Raw genomic sequence first — 22,567 nt, forward strand, 5'->3', positions numbered from 1 at the left:
CTCGCGTCGATGATGACGCTCTCGGCTTCGACGACGCCGGCGTTCCTGTCAGTGACGCCCACGACCGTCGATCTGGCCTTGAGAAAAGCCATGCCCGGAGCCGCCTTGAAGCGCAAAACGGGCGGTTCTTCGAATTCCTCGCTGGAGACCGAGATGCCGTGCTGGGAGCGCGCCAAGTCGACGCGGTGCATGGCGTACGCGGAGACAACGCCGTGGCCGTGGCCTTGGCCGTGCTCCTGCATGACTAGATAAAGCGCCTTCTTCCTCTTGCGGCCACCGTCGTCGCGGACGCGCTCCGTAGGCGATGGGGGTTCGTCGGCCGGCTCCGGCGACGTACTCGACCGGAACAAGGTCGGCTGAGACGGTGGTGGTGTCCCGGGCCGCGGGACCACCGAAGACCACCGTGAGGCCGCCTGGCCGCGCAGCCTACCGGACCGCCTGGCAGCGATAACGCCGATAAGGCCAACCTTGGGCACGGAAGGCGATCTCCCCGTCGGCCACGGGAGCTGGCGCTTCGCCGGCGGTGCAGGTGGCTCACTTGACCTAGATCGTGACCGCTTCAGCGGCATCACGCCTTGCGCGAACTTGGTTGTTGAATGTTGATACGATCTTGGTGCCGATTTTTACCTTCCAAGGGGGACCCGTGCGGTGTGGGTGTGGCGTGATGGAAGGCGGCGCGGATCCGGACGACACATTATTGAGGGGCATGCTAGAGCTAGTTAACAGTTGTGACTAAAAATTAGGGCGCGTTTGGATCGCGTCCGCAGTTTGCCACGCCACATGCGGCCATGCCAAAAGTTCGGCGGCTGATTTGTCCGTCGCATGTTAGACAGATTACGGCATCAAAAATCAACTGAGTGCTTGTGGCAAGAGGTGTGGCATGCCGCAAGCCCGGCCATGCACCAAACGCCCGCGAAACTTCGACACGGAAACTGTGGCACATTGTGGCAAACTGCGGACGCGATCCAAACACGCCCTTAATCTTAATTAGTTAGGGTTAGCTAGTTATTTCTAGTTGACTAACTATTGAGGAGTTGGCTAAAAAATAGCAAACCTATGGGTTCTCCTATTTGGATGTCCTAAGCTAATTTTGAATAATTTTTAGCTAATTAATAATTAATCCTTTTGTCCTTTATCAAATATAGGTCCTAAGAGGGTTTGCCCCGGTTCTGTAACAGGACGACCCGGTCCTATACATTGCGCACGTCGCTCCTATACTCCAAAACAAAGAATTAGGTCTAGGCCCAGTTCGCTGGTCTGAAACTTGACTGAAATTAGCTGAAAAATACTGTTCTGGCTGAAATATTATGAGAGAAAAATACTGTTTCGGCTGAAAAAAGAAGCCAAATAAGCCGAATATAGGGTAAGCCGAACGGAGCATATAGATCGAACCTGCTCCCATCCAATAAAATATATTATTCTCTCTCCCAATCTTATCTACTCCCTCTCAGACATTGCAACTTTTTTCTTGTTATGGGTCCACACCTCAATGATGATGCCGTTCCTATACATTGTGACATTTTGAACAAAGTAAGCTGGGGCTGGCTGGGCTGGCTGGCCAGCCCCCTCCCATGAGCACTGTAGCAGCGAACCAGCCAGTAGTACCACTCTCTCACGTAAACGAACCAGCAACGATACGAACCAGCCAACCGAACAAGCCGCATGCTTCTATAGAACCAAGGGCGCTCCTATACACTGCTGGTGCCCTAAAGGTCTGTTTGCACTTTTACCCTGTCCTAACTCACCTCATCTGTACGTGCAAAACAAAGCCTGTTTGGTTGCATCCCTCCACTATTCTAACTTGACTCCACCCATGCAGAGGTATATGGGTCTGAATCTGGTTCGATGGAGACCGACCGAAACAAGGTTCACTACGAAGCATGGCTCGATGGATGCAGGTTATAGAGGATGGACCCACATGTGACACGTCAACCTCACCTTTTAGATAAGTTATATCTGCTCTGTAAGCAACTAAACATCTCAAATTATTTGCATCATCTCATGCAACCTCACAAAACGTTTTTCTTCTTCTTGTAAATACAGTTCTACCTAGTCCGCGTCCACTCATGTAGATTATACGAGGCAACTCCTGTCTACCAACCACCAAACACATCCTCAGAGGACACAACCCATCGTGACCATTCCCATCCTATCACCTCACACCCATAGAAGAGAAAAGTTCGAAAATTTGGATATTTGTCGTAAACTTGTAATCTCAAGGTATACACACTAATCTAGATCGTCAGTGAGATGACTCTATTTCAACTACTAACATACTCTATCTCAATGCATATACACTAATCTAGATCGTCCGTGAGTAAAATTCTATTTAGACCCCTAAAAATGAGAATGACTAGAAAAATAAAAATGGGATCCATTGGATTCTAGAATAAGATTCTAGAAACAAACTATCTACTCCTTACTCCGTCCAGAAAAGAATACAATTCTAGCACATTGTCACGTTTTAGAATCTTAAATTTGTCTAATTATAGATAAAAAGGTATTAATATTTATGATATCAAATAAATACTATTAGATTAATTATGAAATGTACTTTCATAATAAGTTAATATAGAGTCATAAATGCGAATAGTATTTACTAAAAACTTGGTTAAACATGGACTACTCTTGCCGGCGCGTAACCCGTAGTTGTATTCTTTTGTGGATAGAGGGAGTGCTAGAAGATTTTCACTGTGCAAAGACCTAAGAATGAAAACTTTATTCTCATAAAAAATATACGATGTTTGGTAATCATTTTAGTTTATGTATTGTTTGAACCAACTAATAAAACTTTTAAAAGCTCTAGGCGATCCAACGAAGTAACTTGTGACAAGGTTTTCTAGTCTAGGTTACAACAATCCAAATTCATCTTTCTCAGACTTTTACCCGATTGTGAATTTTGCTTAAAGATCGAGCTGTCATTAGAATCTATTAAAACTCAGGAAGATACTCTGGACGAGAACTGTGAGTTGTGACATCCTTGAATAAACACGTCAGATCTGATGCTTGTTCACCACGTGCCTTTCTTCCTCGGTCTTCACTCTGCTGCTGCCGGACCGGAGCGCACCGCACCTCCGTTTCTCTCTCCTCTCCTCGCCAGTCGCCAGTGGCCACAGTCCCCACCTGACTGCCTCCATAAAAAATCCGAGCTCCAACAAACAACCACCGCAAGCTCCATCCCCTTGCCTTCCCCCACACACCATCTCCTTTTCACTGCAGGATTTCTTTCTTTCCCCACAGGCCACAGATATTCCCAAAGAATCTTCTGTGTTGCTCTCTTCCTCGGATTCCTCTTCCCCTCCTCGCCTCCCACTCCAATTATTCCTCTCCCTACTGACTTGCTTTGCTTCTCAGTTCTCTGTCCTCTCCTCCCACCTCGTGTTTCTTCTTCCTACCAGCGGAGCGCCAGCTGCGCGCTGTGCCTCGTGCCTAGAGGAACGCCCGCAGTAGGCAGAGCTTTCCTGACGGCGGTGCCATGTGCCTGAAGGAGCCGGAGGACGCGGAAAGACTTGGTTTTGGTGACGCAGGGGTCGAGGTGTAAGAAACATGTTGCGTCTGAACCGTAGATCGGGGTAAACATCAGCGTTCCTCTATTTCTTCCTGGCGCAGTGGAGTCCAGCATAGTAGTGGAGAGGTCCAGTGACGATGCAGAAGCTGAGTCCGGTTGGTGACGACGAAGTCAGTGGGTCTTTCTGTCGCTGGCAACACTCTCTTTAGATCAGGTTAGGTTTTTTTTGTTGGTGGGTCACAGCGGCTCCGGTCAACCTCGTTGTTCGAGCCCTGATCCCTATATCTCTTCTTATAGTGCTGTGTAACAGGGGCCCACCAACCATATTAGGGTTGGACGCCCCCGATCAGGACGTAGATCCAAGGGTGGTGGAGATCAACTAACATTCTCCCCCTTAATCTCACTATCATCTTTCAATTTCATATCATTTACTTTTGTTCATTCCATTACAGATTAGCGCATAGAGCATGTTTCATCATCACGGCCAATTGCCGATAGATTTAACAGCTACAACACACCACTCTGTTCTGAAATAGATACTTAACTTTGAGCCTTCTTTTGTCCAGGAATTTTAGACTTCCCCTTAAACCCATGCTAACTACATATTTTTCTGAACCCGTTGGGTGGTAAGCCTTTTATAAGCGGATCCGCGAGCATCTTTTCGGTACTTATATGCTCAAAACTTATGACATGATCCCGGACTTTATCTTTCACAACATAATACTTTATGTCAATGTGTTTGGTAGCACCACTTGATTTATTATTGTGAGCATACTGTACTGCCGGATTATTATCGCAGTATAACTTAAGTGGTCTATAGATATCGTCAACCACCTTCAAACCGGGTATGAACTTCTTTAGCCAATTCACCTGCCCCGTTGTCTCATAACCCGCTACAAACTCAGCATACATTGTGAACGATGTAGTGACGGTTTGCTTTGAGCTTTTCCATGAAATTACTCCCCTTGCGAGAGTGAATACATATCTAGACGTGGATTTTCTATCATCTCCCGCATAATCAGAATCTGAATATCCCACTATATGAAGTGAATCAGATCTTCTATACGTCATTATGAGGCCTTTTGTTCCTTGCAAATATCGCAAGACTTTCTTTACTAATTTCCAGTGTTCTGTTACAGGATTGCTTTGGAATCTGCCAAGTAACCCGGTAACAAATGTAAAGTCAGGGCGCATACATACTTGAACATATTGCAAGCTTCCTCCAGTTGAAGCATATGGAATCGTTTTCATTTGATCGATCTCATACTGGTTCGTGGGGCAATGAAAATCCCCATATCTGTCGCCCTTGATTATAGGAGCAAGCGAGAGACTACATTTGTGCATACGGAATTTCTTTAAGATCTTTCCTATGTATGCCTTTTATGACAGTTCTCATGCCCCTTTACTTCTATCTCGGTGAATCTCGATCCCTAGAACGAATTAAGCTTCACCAAGATCTTTCATATCAAATTTTGAGGACAAAAACTTCTTTGTCTCCAGTAGTAGACTAACATCACTACTAGTAAGTAAGATATCATCCACATATAGGACAAGGAAGATAAACTTCACATTCTTAAACTTTGCATAGACACAATTGTCCTCTATATTCTCTTTAAACCTAAAATTTTTTATTGTTTAATTAAACTTCAAGTACCACTATCTTGAAGCTTGTTTCAATCTATAAATAGATTTCTTTAGGCGGCATCCCATTCGTTCTTTTCCTTCCAAGACAAAATGTTTCGGTTGTGCCATGTAAACATTTTTATCCAAATCCCCATTGAGAAATGTCGTCTTTACATCCATCTGATGTGATTCTAAACCGTAATATGCTACTAATGCCATTATGATTCTGAAGGAATCCTTATATGAGACTGAAAAAATGTCTCATTGTAATCAATGCCTTCTCTTTGCGTAAAGCCTTTTGCCACAAGTCACGCTTTATATCTCTATATATTTCCTTGAGAGTCAAGTTTTGTTTTGTAGATCCATTTACAGCCTACTGTTTTGACTCATTTAGGAATTATTTTCAAGCCTCAAACTTTATTGATATTCATAGATTTCATTTCATCATCCATGGCCTCAAGCCACTTTGATGAATAATCACTTCTCATTCAAATGAGGTGGGATCATCATCCATTTGAAATTCCTCAATATTGTATACTTCATAGTCAGTAGGAATAGCTGATTTTCTAACTCTTTGAGACCTTCTAGGGGCCTCCACATTTGGCACATCTTCTGTGTTGAGGCTGTTGTTTCTCCCCCTCATGTGTGGCAATAGGTTCTACAGGATCCTGAAGAACAGGTTCCTCATCGTCATTCATTATTGCCATAGGCGGAATAACAATAGGTGCTGGCACCACTGTATCTTACACTGTCGGTGCAACAACAGCAGGTAGTGAGAAAAATGGATCATGAATCATCGGAGTGGGCGTATACACCCGCTTCTCTTCAAGGTCAATTTCTCGAGCTACCATGCTCCCCCTCATCATTTTATCCTCTAGGAAGGCAGCGTGTCTCGTTTTCATAACTTTGTATGTCTGTCTGGACAGTAGAAACGAAAACATTTTGACTTTTCTGGGTAGCCAATGAAATGGCAACTTACTGTTTTGGGATCTAGATTTCCAATGTTTGGGTTAAATACTTTTGCCTCAGCGGGACTCCCCCACACCCGTAAGTGGTTTAGTGCGGGTACTCTTCATGTCCACAACTCATATAATGTTTTGGGTACCGACTTACTTAGTACTTTATTGAGAATATGAATGGCGGTTTTTAACGCCTCCATCCATAGGCTCAACAGTAAGGTGGAGTAACTTATCATACTGCGCACCATGCCCATCAGGGTACGATTGCGTCTTTTAGCTACTCCATTCTGCTGAGGTTCGCTCGGTATAGAATACTAGGCTACTGTGCCATTCTCCTGTAGGAACCTTGTAAAAAGTCCAGGAACTTAGCCATATGGGGTATGTCGACCGTAGTACCCCCCACGGTCGGACCTGACCATCTTAATCTTTAAATCGTGTTGGTTTTCAACTTCTGCCTTAAATATCTTAAATTTATCCAATGCTTCTGTTCTTTCTTTGATTGGATAAATGTAGCCATAATGGGAGTAATCATCTGTGAATATTATGAACGAATCATAACCATCCACACTCTTTACAGGAAACGGACCACAGATGTCTATGTGAATAATCTATAAAATTCCTGCGCTTCGTTTGATATTTTCTTAATTTTCTTTACATACTTTCCTTTTATACATTCTCTGCATTGTTCTAAATCTGAGAGCTCTAATGGAGAAAGAATATTATTCTTCACTAGTCTTTCTATTCTCCCTCTCGAAATATGGCCTAAACGACAGTGCCATAATTTCGACGATGCATCGTGAGCTCTCTTATGTCACCATTTCCTGAGTAACTCTCTGTCACCAGCTGCTTTATCAGTTGGGTATCATATGCCTTTGAAGAGCCAGTGAACTAACTCTTTATTCAATCGAGATACTCGGTGACCGTGTCACTCTCTGGGATTGAGTCCACAATTGCATGCTCAATCGTGTTCTTTATCACAGCCAAATATTTTTTATTAGCAGTGACCCACTTCCTATGCTCATGGTTATAGGACATCTTTTGGGATTCAAAATCCCTCTCTTTAGTTATCCAAGCGGCATCAGCCTTGTTTGTCTCCCTCACCAGTGCCACAGGCTCAGTGGAACACGGTGAAGTGACTACCCAGTCCATCTCAGCCAAGATGAAGGCCAGATCAATCTTTTCTTCCACTCCGTGTAGTTGTCACCTTTGAGAGTGGGATCTCTAACAATTGCATGTCTTGATTCCAATGTGGGTCAAAATTAAAACATACAAGTGTTCTTATACACTAATTCTACATCATCATTGGGCAGAAATAGAATTAATGCATAAAATCATTAAAATTATGATATTATTATTAACAACATTGGTCAGAAAATAACAACATCATAATCATGTCAAAATCACTAATTCTACATCACCGTTGGGCAGAAATAAAATTAATGCATAAAATCATTAAAATTACGATATTGTTATTAAATAACAATATCGGTCAGAAAATAACAACATCATAATCATGTCAAAATCTCTTTTTCTCGAATTAAATATCACGTTGGTTCAAAATAACTGGAGAATAAACAATTTCTTTAGCAGCGGAAACATAAAAAATTCATTATCTATGTTTCAGAAGCATTAATCTTTTCTCAAATATTCTCTGAAAAATTATCCCATTGGTTCAAATTTTAACAGAGATATTAAACTAGACAATTCATCGAAATCTGCTTCTGAAAATTAAATAAACTTCAAATCTTTTCATGTTATTCATTCTGGCCCTGGCCTGCTGCAACAGTAAGACGACCTAGCAAGCCAGCGCAGTGCCCGGCCCAGCGGCGCAGCAGCAACGCGTACCAGTGCGCGCGGCCCATTTGCGCAGCGCGGCCCAACAACGCGCCAGCGTAGCCCAGGCCAATTCGCGCGCGGGTCCGCTCGCGGCGCCTCCCCCGCGCCCAGGGCGCAACCTAGGCCTGGGCCGGGAGGAAAGTGCCTCCCCGCCTAGGCCGATTCTGGTCCGACACGCTCTTAGCCGTCCATCCAGATCCGATGGCCAGGCGTCGTCTTCGGGAGATCAAAACCCCCGGCCGGCCCGCGCCCTCCAAACCCTAACTCATTCTCATTCTCTGCCTCTCTCTCTTCGCTCTCTCATGCCGAGTCGACACCGAGCGAGAGCAAGCGATGACGGCAGAGCCATGGCGCCGTCGCCAGCCCCCTCACCAGCGTGTGCGCTCCCCAGTGGGTGAGCGCGCCGCCGTCGAGCGGCCTAGCCGCGGCGCCCCTTTGGCCGAGCCCGGGCAAAACAGCTCCCCCGGCTCGGCCTTCTTCTCCCACACCGGACGAAGGGTCAGCCCGATCGCACGGCGAGGTAGGTCCCTTTCCTCTTCTTCCCCGTCCCCTTCTTCTTTTGGATTTGGATTCTACTTCTCTTATCCGAACTAGTGTTGGGGATTAGGGTTTAGATCTAGGGTTAGGGTTCGGAATCCGACCCACTGTTCTTCTTCCCCAGAGGGTCTTCACGGGTTTACGGCTTCGGCTTGGATTCTCTTCTAGGGCCGAATCCTCTCTTCTTTTGTTTTTTTCTTCACCCAGTTAGGGTTAGGGTTAGGAATTACTGTTCTTCTTCCCCACGGGTTAGGGTTCGACTCACTGGAGTCACTTTTCTCCTTCCCCAATGAGTGCTTTGTCTGTTAGGGTTCGGCTTCGCGTGTCGAGACCCATTTCTCTCATCTTCTCATATCTGAACGGGGTCAGTTCTTTTCTTGCCGTGCGCCGGCAAAGACGGCGGTGCAGCATCTTTCCCCGCTCGGTGGCGGTGGTGACCAGGAGTTGAGTGACGTCTGCCACCCCCCGGTCTCTTTTTATTTTCTTTTACCCGGTTAGGGTTAGGGTTTCAATCCGAACCGGATCGAACCTACTGTTACTCTTTAATTTCTTTTCAATTCTCTACTCCATACTAGATCAACACACTGGCAACCTTGTCTCTGATACCATTGTAAGAAATATAGTACCTCTGAACCGTAGATCGGGGTAAACATCTTACTTAGCGTTCCTCTACTTCGCTCTGGCGCAGTTGCGCCGCAGTCGCGCGGACGCCGGTGTCGTGGTAGCTCGGCGCAGTGGAGTCCAGCGTAGTGGTGGCGAGGTCCAGTGGATGAAGAGGCGAGTCCGGTTGGTGGCGGCGAAGTCAGTGGGTCTTCCCGTTGCTAGCAGCACCCTCTTTAGATCGGGTTAGATTTTCTGTTGGTGGGTCACGGCGGCTCCGGTCAACCTTGTTGTTCGAGCCCTGATCCCCACCTCTCTTTTTATAGTGCTGTGCGACAGGGATCCACCAACCATATTAGTGTCGGGCGTCCCCGATCAGGACGCAGATCCCAAGGACCCAATAGGCCGTGGTGGAGATCAACTAACACGAGGAGCCCGCTAAGTTTCCCTTGGCTCAGGTTCGTGTCGAATGCTCGGTGCAAAATTAAAGATTCGATTTTGGGTAGTTATTTGGTTGCGTACGTGGATGAAACTTTCGATGTATATCTGTGAATCTGGTATCCCTTTTCTGTCGGTTCGTTTGAGTGATTGATCCTGGTATAAAGGATGGATTCAAAAGGAAACAATGATTGTCTTTGCTTCGAGTACACGCCTCTGTTCATCCATCTGTCTCTTTTTTCCTTGAATTCTGCAAGAATGTCGGCGATTTCGTGTTTAGTTGGCGCTAATGAAGGTGTAGATCAGAAGGTGATTTGAACTGTTCAATAAGGCAAGAGTTAGGTTTCTTGCATTGTACAGTTAATCTTGCATTGTGGCTGGAATGTTCGGTAGCTGTTTCCTGGTGAACGGAGGCAGTTGTTGTTTGCGGCTGGCCCACGCTTTTCATCATTTCTCAAGTTGCTTGGATTTTGTACTGTATACTAAATTTGTCAAAGCCCTTGTTTAGTTGTAGGAATTTGGATTTTGGGGCTACTGTAGCACGTTCGTTTTTATTTGGCAAATAGTATTCAAACATGGACTAATTAGGCTCAAAACGTTCGTCTCGCAATTTCCCACCAAACTGTGCAATTAGTTTTTCTTTTCGTCTACATTTAATGCTCCATGCACGGGCCGCAAACATTCGATGTGACAGATACTGTAGCAACTTTTTAGAAGTTAGGGTGGAACCAAACAAGGGCAAACTGTCCGATCATTTGCTTGCTCATTCTGAGGTGCTGTGACGGAGAGGTACAACTAATTTCTGACTATAGTACGTAGCAAACAGGAAATGTCAGGATATTTGAAGGACAGCATATTTTTCCTGTATTTCTGACTGTAGCTGAAATTTCTTCAGAGTAGTACGTACTTGCCAACGGCACATGTACTTGATTTCTCTATCAAGACTGAAATGTAATGAAACAAAACGTGTTTTTTCCGTGCTGATAACAGTCAAGGCATCATTTTCCTGAAGGCTTGCTACCCACATCGTGATAGAAACTGCTAGATTTTTCTTCCATGGCTTGTGAGCTACTGTAATTGGATTTTGGGTGTTGCTGTCATGGGTGGATTGTCCTTTTATAGACTGGTAATGTTGATTGCCAGCATTAATTTGTGCCAAGGAATAACCAAATAGTACTGAAGCTTGTAGTTTCAGATGTTTTTTATCAATTTACGAACTCAGGCTCTGCTTGTTGTATCATATTAGCCACTGATGCTCTGCATATCAAGGACAATTATTTCTAAAAAAATTACTGTTCCAACTAAGGTGGAAAACTAATTCATTAAAATAGATGAGTTAATGTCTCCTATAGCTTAATGTGATTCTTTCTGACGGTAACTTCTGAATTTGTTTGAGTGCAAGCACCGAAGTAGAATTGATAGCCATTTGGATTTGGGTTTATGATTAATTGAAGTAATGGAGTTTCCTTATATTAGTATGTTCAATGCTACTTGCGCTAACTTGACTTTGTGATTTCATGTAATTTAGTATATTCACATTCAGTGCTTCCTGTATTGCATTCTTGTGCACTGATCCTGTTTACATGCAGATGGAGAGAGTTTGCAAAAACACAACTTCTGCTGATTTCAGGCAGAAGTTAAGCAATTTTGTTCCAGTAATCCGATCGGGGGATTGGTCTGATATTGGAGGTCGCCAATACATGGAAGATACCCACGTGTGCATTCCAGACCTTGCTAAGAACTTTGGCTTCCCATCGTTAGATAATGAACATTAGCAATTCTGAGTACATCACTAGAATACCCCATATAAAGAAGAGGACTTAATAACAAATTTGGTCCGCACTGCACCAGGCCACCAGCCTAGCAGTAGAACGTTGAGGTCGCTCATCGAGTCAAGTATATCATATGTGTAGTTCATTGCAATATCAGAAGCTAAAAATAGGCTTATAGTTTTTTTTCTCCTTCCAGAAAATGAGTCTGCCTCTTTTGATGTATGCAGTTGTTTTCCTTGGTTAGTTATTTAAGTTCAATGGAACAAATTCATGTCTTAGTAAACTTATTCTACATATGTACAGCTAGTAATATACAGATCTGTGCTCTCAGATAATTTCATTGAGTTGCACACTTGCTCATCTAGATAACCACGTTATCATTCTGCATGCACGATTCACAAAAACTTGATATTTCTCTTAGGTATCTATTTTCTCCATTTCAATAATCAGGTCTTTGATGGTCACGGTGGAAAAGATGCTGAAAAATTTTGTTCGTGATAATTTACCAAGGGTGATTGTGGAAGATTCAGATTTCCCTCTTCAGCTTGAAAAGGTTGTGAGGAGGTCCTTTATGCAGATTGATTGCCAGTTTGCTGAGACATGCTCTCTCCATAGAGCAACATCCTCCGGCACAACTGCACTTACAGCAATGATTTTTGGAAGGTACTTTCCTGTCATAAGTATGATGATCCCCAGCTTTTCATAGTATATTTAAGAGTTCTTTATTAATATCATGAGCTGTATATGTATATAATCGGTTTCCTCAAATCCTTCTTGTTCAACGTCTACCATATGGATTACATAAGAAATATTTTAGTGGACATCTGGTGAAAATGTATCAAGTATCTTTTAGAACTAAAGCTACAGTGTTCAATCATGTCTGCACAATATTTCATCTCATTTCAAGGGCATGTTTGGATACAAGGGCTAATTATTAGCTTAGCAGGAGGGCTAATAGGTTTTCTACTAGTTGTTAGCCAACTAGCTAGCTGGCTCTGGCTAATTTGGGCTAATTTTTAGCCCTAACTAGTAACTAGCCCTAGTGATCCAAATAGGCCCTAAGTTTTGCCTTTTAATGTTGTATAGCGCTAGTACCATGGCTGTTCAGCAACTGTGTTGTACTAGGTCTAGTCTTCAACGCGTCCTAATCTTTATCGCAAACATTTGAATGTTGACTTCTATTTATGCCAAGTAACACAATTCTAAATCAAATTGTAAAAATTATCCAACGTGGGAGATGGTATGTGCTTACTCTTCTTTTTTGAAAAGTGTGCAAATATTTAGGCAAAGTAGTTAATATTAGGTGAGGTACGGTATTGTGAACTGGAAAAGATGATTTGACTTTTAGACTCGATCACCTGTTCATATATAAATTGAACTGATTGTCGTCAACATAAATCACGGTTGAGTTCCAAAAAAAAAACACATAAATCACGGTTTGTTCTCCTTGAGAACCTTCAATCATTATTGCGTCCATTTAATGAGCTGAAAAAAATTTCAGTCTGACACAGAGCATCGACGCTTCAGCTCTCCAATTCTCACAGCGTGGGCACCGGTGCTTTACTGTGCTTGTGGACCTCGTCGTAGCGGCTGCGGAGGCAGAGGCGAACGAGCAATAATATTTTTTAACGTTTGAAGCACCGGTGAACGAACATGCATCGGTGCCCACTTTTTTTTCATCTCAGCACCGGCTACAATGTGAGCATCGGTGCTCAAAATAGGAGAGAGAGTGTTTGGGCACCGGTAAAAAGCAACGCTGTGGCCAGTCTTAGAGGCCCATGGTTTAAACTTTAGACCATTGATGGATCCTCATATAGTCATATGTTGGTACAGGTTTGCAGCTTACCCAATATCTGCTACTTTCTTTTAGAATTTTTCAGATTTGTAATCTTGTTTTAGAATTGCCAAGGCACACACCATTTATGATGCGTCACTCTCTAACTTTATACTATATTTATACATTTAAATTTATTTGCACTTGTTATCTGTTGAACTTTTATGGCCAATGCTAAAAATTCGCATGATTCGTGCAGGTCTCTTCTGGTCGATAATGCTGGTGATTGCAGGGCAGTTCTTTCCCGGTGTGGCACTGCAATTGAAATGTCCATGGACCACAGGCCTTGTAGCCTCAGTGAAAAATTGCGCATAGAATCGCTTGGTGGCTATGTGGATGATGGCTATCTGAATGGTCTGCTAGGAGTCACTAGAGCGCTTGGTGACTGGCATCTTGAGGGCATGAAAGAAGTTGGCGAGCCAGGAGGTCCCCTGAGTGCTGACCCAGAGCTCAAGATGATCACACTAACAAAGGACGATGAGTTCTTGATAATTGGCAGTGACGGAATCTGGGATGTCTTCTCAAATCAAAACTCCGTGGACTTTGCACGGAAGCGCCTCCAAGAGCACAACGATGTGAAATTATGCTGCAAGGAAATCGTTGAGGAGGCAATAAGGCGAGGGGCCACTGGCAACTTAACTGCAGTGTTGGTCTTGTTCCACCCAGAGGCCCCTCCTCAGGTCAAAGTGGAGCGTCCCGGTAGGGTGGCATGGAGCATATCAGCTGAAGGGCTCAATAGCCTCAGGATACTCCTGGGAAGGCAGTAACCGAATTCTTGTCACAATTAGACTCTGTGTTGCATTGTCGAGTTGTAATTGTATGTAGTCATCTCGGCTCCTCATTGTTGTTAGTTGATACCCATTGCTGCGAGTCTGCGACACACGTTACGATTCTTGTTGGTAATTGAACCAACAAACTTGATATTATTCTTGTTGGTGATTGAACCAACAAATTTGAGCTCCATCTTGTGAGAGATTTTAAGCAGATGAAAGTAAATCTAGCAAAGAAGCTGTGAGTTCCTAGCTCACTGTGTAATGTTTGCCCCCTTTTTGTAAATAAAAATGTCACTGCCTAGCCTTGAAATTGACCTTGCGCCATGTAACAAATGATTCATTGACTGAAATGTGTCAAGACTGGGCCAAATTTCCTGTTCTTCTCACATGATTGTTCACTTGTGTGGTCTCACTCCCATGATACAAAAAAAAGCTGAACACAGTTGAGAACAATGTAAGCAAACTGGTTAGGTTGCGCAAACACCGATCGTTGTCGCCTGACTATTGTTGTCTGTTTGCAACAAGGTCAAAATAATGCCTTTTCGATATGCCAGTAAAATAATCGAATTTACAAGTTCGCTTGTCCTTTATTGGAGGAATGCACGAACAAATATACGCACTCGTGTACATTTCTCTACAGACAAACACACAAGTTTCTAGGCCTCTAGGGGCAGATGTATGTCATACCTGAGACCAGGCAGAGTACTTGCCAAAATTATAATTCTCTTTGGTACTTTCAAGCATGGCATTAGCACCTAATCCAGGGGCCTGGCCTAAACAAGGACCATATTTTGGGCAGACATACCTCTGCAAAGGCCGGCACAGAGAACATAAACTATGGCCACATCTTGCATTGGTACTTCAGGTAACCCCTCTGCTGCAGACATGAGTACACCAATCACTGGATGGGGCCAGGGTAGTGTTCCAGAGCAAAGACGTATATATTCATCTCTGAGTCAAATGGTTCAGCTTCAAGCAACAAAGACCATAGCTCTTCAGTCTTCACTATTCCAACTGAGCTTCACTACTGAACTGTTCCAAGATCCTCACACAGAGTCACGGAGATAAGATGAAGAACTCCTTGCCGTTGGTGGTGGTTGTCATTGTTCTGTTCCTGGTGACGGCAAGGGTGCAGGGTATTCGGCTCGATGCAGAGAGCCACGAGGCATTCAACAACCAGATGGTTCATGTCAGTAACTGCTATTCGCAAGCGCATTTCATACACACCGTGCGGTGATTCTTTCTGCAATTCCTAACTGTTGTGCATTCTTTGGTTATTTCAGAAACCTGGGGAGATGGGAGTGAGGTCCACTGACAATGAGCCATCTGGTGGTAAAATGGAGGAAAGCATTTCTGAAGAAAAAGATCGAGTTGGCCACGGTCTGCCAGAGATTCATGTCGATTACTATGGTCCAAGGGGTCATAAGCCTACACACCACTGAGCAAAAATTTCTTCTTCTGTTCAGTTTTTTTTTGTCTGTCTATTTTTAGATGAACCCCCTTGAACTAGTGAGCGTGTCACTTGAGCCTGCCTACTCTAGCAGATAGTAATACCCAAGATGTACATTTATTGTCCCCCCCCCCCCCCCCCCCCCCCCCCTTTCTTTTATTTTGCTCCCTCTGAAGAGGGGAAGAAAGAAACAGAAACACCACTGATGTACTAACTTCTTGAAGGAAAAATCAATCAAGAAATAGCAAATTCCAGGATTACTAAAGAACTGCAGCTGGGTGTCCAGGTTCCAACTGTGGTATTACTAAGTTCACCAGGGGTAACTACTGTTACTCTCCAAGTGGATTTGGTTCACCAAGGACGTGTTTAGTTTAAGGAATAGGGCTTCTCATTCCTTATATTTTTGTTTGGTTCGAGGAATGAAATCTATTAGTCTGTTGCCACATAATCCCTCACAAGTTAGCTTAATAACGAGAAATGGATTTATCCTGATGCAATGACTCCATGATGGACCATTTCATTCTAGATAAGGTGATTCTTTAGACCAAACACTTCGTAAGTTTACTTAGCAGTTTCTTTAAATGCAAAAATATCCCACTTCTATATTGGGGCAAAAAGATAAAAGATACTGGTAGTTTTTGTCCGGCTTTATGGAGCAGAAGAATATGTGTGGCGTCCTGTACTTACTCCAACACTGTATGCATAGATTCAGTTGATGGCGTCACGTATGGCTGAGCATTGCCGGATATGCTGCAGTGTTCCTCGCCAAAGTACATTCTATTAGTCTTCTTTATGTGTTAATGACGAGACATACTTTTCAAAGCTATTGACTGTAGCTAGTCATTAGCTCTTTGATTGTTGATGCTTGACATGCCAATTAGATGTGTACATAAAACCGGAAGATGAACCCCGTCTCACAAAAAAAAAGGAAGATGAGAACCAAGCGGTTTTTGCAATGAAATTTATCACACATCTCAATCATCCATCTCTTTGTTTCCCCAAGTGGGCACATATCTTGCCAAATGCAACTCATGTTGCAAACAGGGCAAATACACCAAAGAATTCGTACTTCAAAACTTCAAACAATTTTGAAACTTGGCACATACATATAGCTCATCCATATATATATATGTACTTTGGCAAAGATTAAAATATATCATGAAAATGGCAAAGTTCAGGACAAATGTGGTACATGAAAAAATGGCTTTAAATCTCAACTTTGTAACAAAGTACACTAGATGAACTATGGATGGGCATGGCTAAGTTTCAATTTTTTCCAAGGCCTAGGGTCAAATGGTGTATTTGCTCCATCTGCACAAGATATGCACCCTTTATTTCCCATGCCAGGATTGTGTGACCATAGATCGAACATACTACACCATAAGTTGCCTTACTCTAGATTCCATATCATTTCCTACTATTTTTATGCTTTGCACTTTACAAATAAACTAGACATTTATCACCTTTTGTATTTCACCATACTTTGTAGTCACCATCGAACCAAATATGATCTTCTGCCTTTGCACTGACTAGAGATGTAGTAGCATGTAGCTTATGTTCATATAAACACTAAACAATACTATCATTTGGCCATTCATTTGAGCTAAATGGTCATTTAAATGGGATAATCAGCCTGACTAAATGAACATATCTAGCCACGGCGCATATAGCCATTAATTTTACAAACACCCAAATAGTGTGGACACCACGGTTTGTGGCTTAGTGGGGTGGAGTCATGCATTGACTTACCACCAATTTGATATCATGGTGTTTCATTCACCAGGGAGGGGCTAAAAGTTAGAGGGTATTGAAATTTGTTACTTTTGTAATAGCAAGGAAACTATTCAACACTTACTTTTACTGTCATGTCACACACTTTATTTGGAGAGTGGTTCAAGTTGCATGTGGTTTAGGATCACCAAGGGACGCTACTTATTTCTTGGGCTTTAGCAACAAGAAGTTGATTCAGATTTGCACACTCAAGTTTACGTGGGAGCAAGTGCAATCATTTGGTGTATTTTGTTAAGTTGAAATAGTGTAGCTTTGAATACATAGTGCACACACTTTTGATCCATCCTTCAAAAGGATAATAACAAACCAAGATTGAAGTGTGCATGTTATATGCTGGAAACCCTAACAATGAAGATTTTTCGTCAAGTATGGATGATTGTCTTTTAATAGGTTTTGGGCTTAACTTGTTGTTTGAGTTTGCATTTTTTTTATCATTTTCTTTGGTCATTTTTTATATCTTACTTTAATTAGCCAAAGGTTGGAACTATATGATGAATGATTAAGTGTATGACTTATGTAGAGACAAAAATGTAGTGACTAGCATGGCCCATATAAGTCAGCACTAGCATGCACTACTACATATTAACTTATCACTATCGTCACTTTCACTGCCGTAGCGATAGAAGCGATGGTGTGATACTTGCACCATCGGTTGGAACGATAGCGAGGCCTCCTAGGACTAAAACCGGCAGTTTATACTTCTACCACCGACTGGTTAACGATAGATGCGGTAGTGGTATTGAGGTTGCATTTCCTCCTGTCGCATGAAAAGTTGGGCCGACTGGGATATGCATTTTGCCCTCCAGGCCCTAAAGTAGTGTTTGGTCAACCGGCGGTAAATTCAGCGTGAGTGTTGAATTGCCTCAACTTCTAAGGGTGTCAAATCACAGTTACTTCCGCCGCCTGAAGACTAAGAGCCACGTACCCACTGCTCTACATATACTTCAGGCCTGGTGCCCTCTGAAACGACCCCTCTTGTTCATCCATCACCCCCTTCTCTTCCAATCTACAAAGAAAATGTCTGACAACCCCATCAAGTTTCCATACATCCCGTCGTCCAGCGATGACGAATTGCCTTCCCACCACTCCTCCGACGGGATGTCTGATTATAGTCCTCCGTGGAGCTCCGAGAAGGAGGACCCGGAGGAGGACGACGAGGAGGACGAGGATGAGGACGACGCCGAAGATGACTCCGATGACTCCGACGACGACTCCAACTCCGACTCTAACTTTGCCTCGCCTCCTCCCAAGCGAGCGAGGATTAAGTAGTTTATAATTAGTATAAGTAGTTTTAATAGTTTAGGTTAGTTATTATGCTTCCAAACGAGTACAATCTTATACTCGTCCAAATTGTATCTATATGTTAGATATATATAATCAATTAATGAAAAAAATTCTATTCACGCAGATTTGATCTCTTCAATGCCACCTTTTTTAATGCAATGCAAAGCAAGTTCTTTCCAATACTACTTCCAAATGCCAGTGCACGGATTTGATCTCTCGTCAAATGTTTTTTTAATTTTTTTGTATATTTGTGAATAAAAAAGAAAAAAGCTGTCATGTACGGTTGCGGTTGTTTCTAGGAGCATCTAAAAGCAGTTTAACTGCTGACAATCACCGTATTATAGCATTGGATTAGTGTGGCAATGGTTGACTTAATACGGACACTGTTTAACTTATCCTATGTCAGTCCGTTCTCGCCGCCAATCAATCTAGACTGTTCGTTTGGCAATAAACCTAGAAGCGCCCGACCCATTCCCAACTCCCCTCGGTCGGTGCCTTGGCGGCGGTTCGACCAACTAAAAAACCCCAATACGAATTAGTTCTCCCCACCTATTGTTGCTTCATCTTCATTCTCCCCACCTGTTGCTTCATCTTTATTTTGAACCATCGCCTGTACTTGCCCTGCCTTGAGCATCTTGCATTGTCATCGTGGACAACGCCCCAGTGAAGGTTAGATGGATTTGATCACCCCCTATTTGCATTTGGTTCCAATTGGTTTTGGGTTCAGAATCAGTTTTGGTCATATTAAGAATTTCTTCATTGCAACAGATGTCTTACTTCAGAAGAAGCCATTTCAATGCGAGCAACCTTGCGTTTTGGCTGCTAGGGGTGCCACCAGGACCCCAGATGATGTTGTTTGCTACTCAGGGACGGAGCATTCATTCACCCGGACCGACTGTTGATTATTGAAGCCGCTGTTCATCACCTTCTCAGACCACAAAATTTAACAAGAATCGTTCAATACCCTATTTGTGGAGAGATTTTTGTGCTTTGCAGGACTGGACAGGAAGTAGACATATTTTATAGATACAATGTGTTCGTGGATGGAGATGTTGTCATCTTCACTATGGTTCACTACCTCTAGTTTTTGGTACCGCATCAACCAATTAAGTACCTTAGCAACTGCCTATCCATCCGACATTAAGTCTTAGAATTTGTGAAACTTTTATGTTAATGAAGTTTATATGTACTGATGAAACCTCTGAATTAGTATGTATGAGTACTGCATAATCGTTGAAACTATTACTTCGGTTGAACTGTTAATTAAATCAGTTGGTCTTAATTGTGGTCCACGTGTACACCTCTATGTAAGCATAGAGGATCCAAAACAGACCTTCTTCTATAAGCGGATAGTACCCTAAACCGGCGGTGACACAACATTTCATCTTGGCGGGAGTGCAAGGGTTTTGAAGGACGTTTTGGCGCCTTGGTGGGAGGCAAAAGCATAGACACAATATTTCAAGTTGGATTCCTTTCAATCCGAGAGTACTGGACATTGTGCTTTCCTTATGTTTTCTAAGTGCGTATTTTGGCCTTCGCCTCAATATAAATCTATGTGCCTTATTATACACCATCGAACTCAAGTTGGCTTCCTTTCAATCTGAGTACTAGAATTATGCTTTTCTTAGTTTTCTAAGTGCGGGATTGTGTGCCTTAGTGTTCATCACCGTATCATACGGAGGTCTCCGGATGGTAATAGGACCTAGCCGCCGGTGATGGTATTGTGTATTCACCACCGCTTAGTTGCAAAATTTTTAATCCTGCGTTTGAACCCTCTCGCGCGGAACTAATGAAAGTTTGATTCCCGTGTGCCATAAAGTTACGCAGAGAGCAAGCAACCTATTCCAACATCCCCCCTAACCCCCCTGCACCCCCACCCCACCACCGCCCTCCCTCCCCCCACACATAGCTTTTCTTTTCCTCATTGCTGTTGTTCATCATCGCCGCTCCTGCTCATCAGCACTGCTCAGCCCTTGCACCGCGCCGGTGCACATCACCGTATTGCCCGCGTAGATCCACTGGTGAACGAGCTGTTGCTATCACTGGTGTTGCCACTTGTGCTCATCGCCAGTCAGATCCAAAGGCAAGTGTAATATGGCCTTACTTGCATCACCGTCTGTTCTCCTCGAAACTCATCTCCTTACTAATGTTTATTGATGCAATTCCACTGGCAGGACGGCCTCATCTCTTCGGCTGGTGGTGTCCTTCCAAATGAAGGAGGCCCCCAACATGAGGAACATAGTGGATAGCCTTTCAGAAAATGTGCTTGCCAACATCTTCCGCTACCTCCCCGCTCGGTCCTTGTGCTGCTGCAAGTCTGTCTGTTGCTCCTAGAGGCACGTCATCTTCGACTCCTATCAATATAAGAAGCTTTCACAGACTGTTGTTAGCTTCTTCTATGGTAGCTGGTGGAAGGGCAATCGCCACTTCACCAACATCACTAGTGAATGGCCCTCCTTGTCCTTCTTGCCCTTCCCCCTTAAAAAAGTCCTAGTCTCAGATTATTGCAGCGGCCTCATCCTTTGCTGGTGTGCTAGGCCTGATGGATTACGTCGCTATGTTGTCTACAATCCGACGATCGACAAATGGCATGTACTGCCGCATAGCATCCGTTCTGTTGGTCAGGCTCGCTTAGGTTTTGACCCAATGTCCTTGCACTTCCATGTGATTGGATTTGTTGAGGTGGAGGGTGCATGCGTAGGTGTGGAGATCTACTCATCTAAAACTACAGCATGAATTTTTAAGGAATCTGAATGGGACGAGGGTAGTATTGTTCTACGTTTCAAAATCGAGAAGTGTTTTTCTTAATGGTTTTATGCACATGGTTGAGTACTCTATGATAGTTGATGTGGATATAGAGGGAAAGACATGGAGGACAATTCATAAACTAGGTGGTGCTAAAATATCCATCCATCAAGCTCAGGATCACCTATGTGTGTGCGGTGCTGATTTTCGCAATAGGTGTTGGCTTTTAGTGTGGATACTTGAAGACTATGGTATTGATAACTGGATTTTGAAGCATGTTGTGGACACAGAGGAACTGTTTGGATGTATGAATATTAAAGTTTGTTTTGATCTTTGTGATGAGGAGTACAGAGTGATTACAGTTCACCTAAAATGGAATTTCATTTTCCTTGTTGGAAAGGATAGAACATTGATTGGATATGACATGGACCATAGATTGGTTCATGTCATCCATGTCCGTGTCATCCACTTTTGTAGATCAAGAGGGCATTTCTATATGAATAGGCCTTACTATCTTCCTTATGTTCCCTTGTTCATGGAGTCTTTAGCAGAGCAGTAAAGGTGCATTTCCTAATTTTCATCGTCACGACAATCTTTGTTCAGGTAGTGAGTTATTTTCATTCTATCTATGTATAGGCCAATTCTAGCTTGTTAACTAAAGGAATGGTATGTTCAATATTATTAGTTCTGCTGCTTTGTTCAGGTTGTGGATCAAAGATGAATAAGAGGGGTTTCATGGTACATTGGCTACCAATCCGAAAGATGCACTAATTATATTCATTTTACCTTGCCAGCACGAGTGCCACATAGAAGGAGCATAGCTACGTCGTTTCGTTATGTAAGTCTGTATAGATCAGTACCTTTAGTATGCTCTATGTACTGCTTGTGTTAGAACATCAGTTGAGAAAGATGTTATGGTAGCGTCCATTGTTATTTTAAAAAGTACTCATGTTTATGAACATAATTTATGGATATAATGATTATATATGTGTATGCTTTGTGTTCATGAAGCTATTAAGGGCCCAGCTGAATTAGTAACTATTGTGAAATCGAATGAAATTTTGTCACCGTCGCTATACGTATCATGCGGTAGGGATCAAAAGTATATCACTGTAGAATCCTTTAGTAACCCGACACCGACTAAACGATCATCAAAGGCGGATCATGGTGCAAGGCGACGGTGACCATGACCTTTATACTGGCGGATCATATGGTGAAGCGACGGTGGTGTTAACCTCTGCACAGGCGTCTCGGCCGTCAAACCGACATTGAACCCGCACCGCTGACAGTTGGGTCGAAGTACAAGGCGACGGTGCTGGTGACCACTACATAGGCGGTTGATGTGCCCACACGACGGTTTTGATAGCCTCGACATAGTCGGATCATTTGCCAATGCGGCGGTGTTAGTATACATCCA

The 22,567-nt window shown here is 43.3% G+C and overlaps 1 pseudogene; it reads left to right on the top strand.

Moving 5' to 3' along the window:
- Window positions 1-3,475: 3,475 nt before the first annotated feature.
- On the top strand, window positions 3,476-13,874 carry LOC136522868 (probable protein phosphatase 2C 54; annotated as a pseudogene).
- The last annotated feature ends 8,693 nt before the right edge of the window (window positions 13,875-22,567 follow it).

This window comes from Miscanthus floridulus, chromosome 18, assembly GCF_019320115.1.
Source record: "Miscanthus floridulus cultivar M001 chromosome 18, ASM1932011v1, whole genome shotgun sequence".
NCBI lineage: Eukaryota > Viridiplantae > Streptophyta > Magnoliopsida > Poales > Poaceae > Miscanthus > Miscanthus floridulus.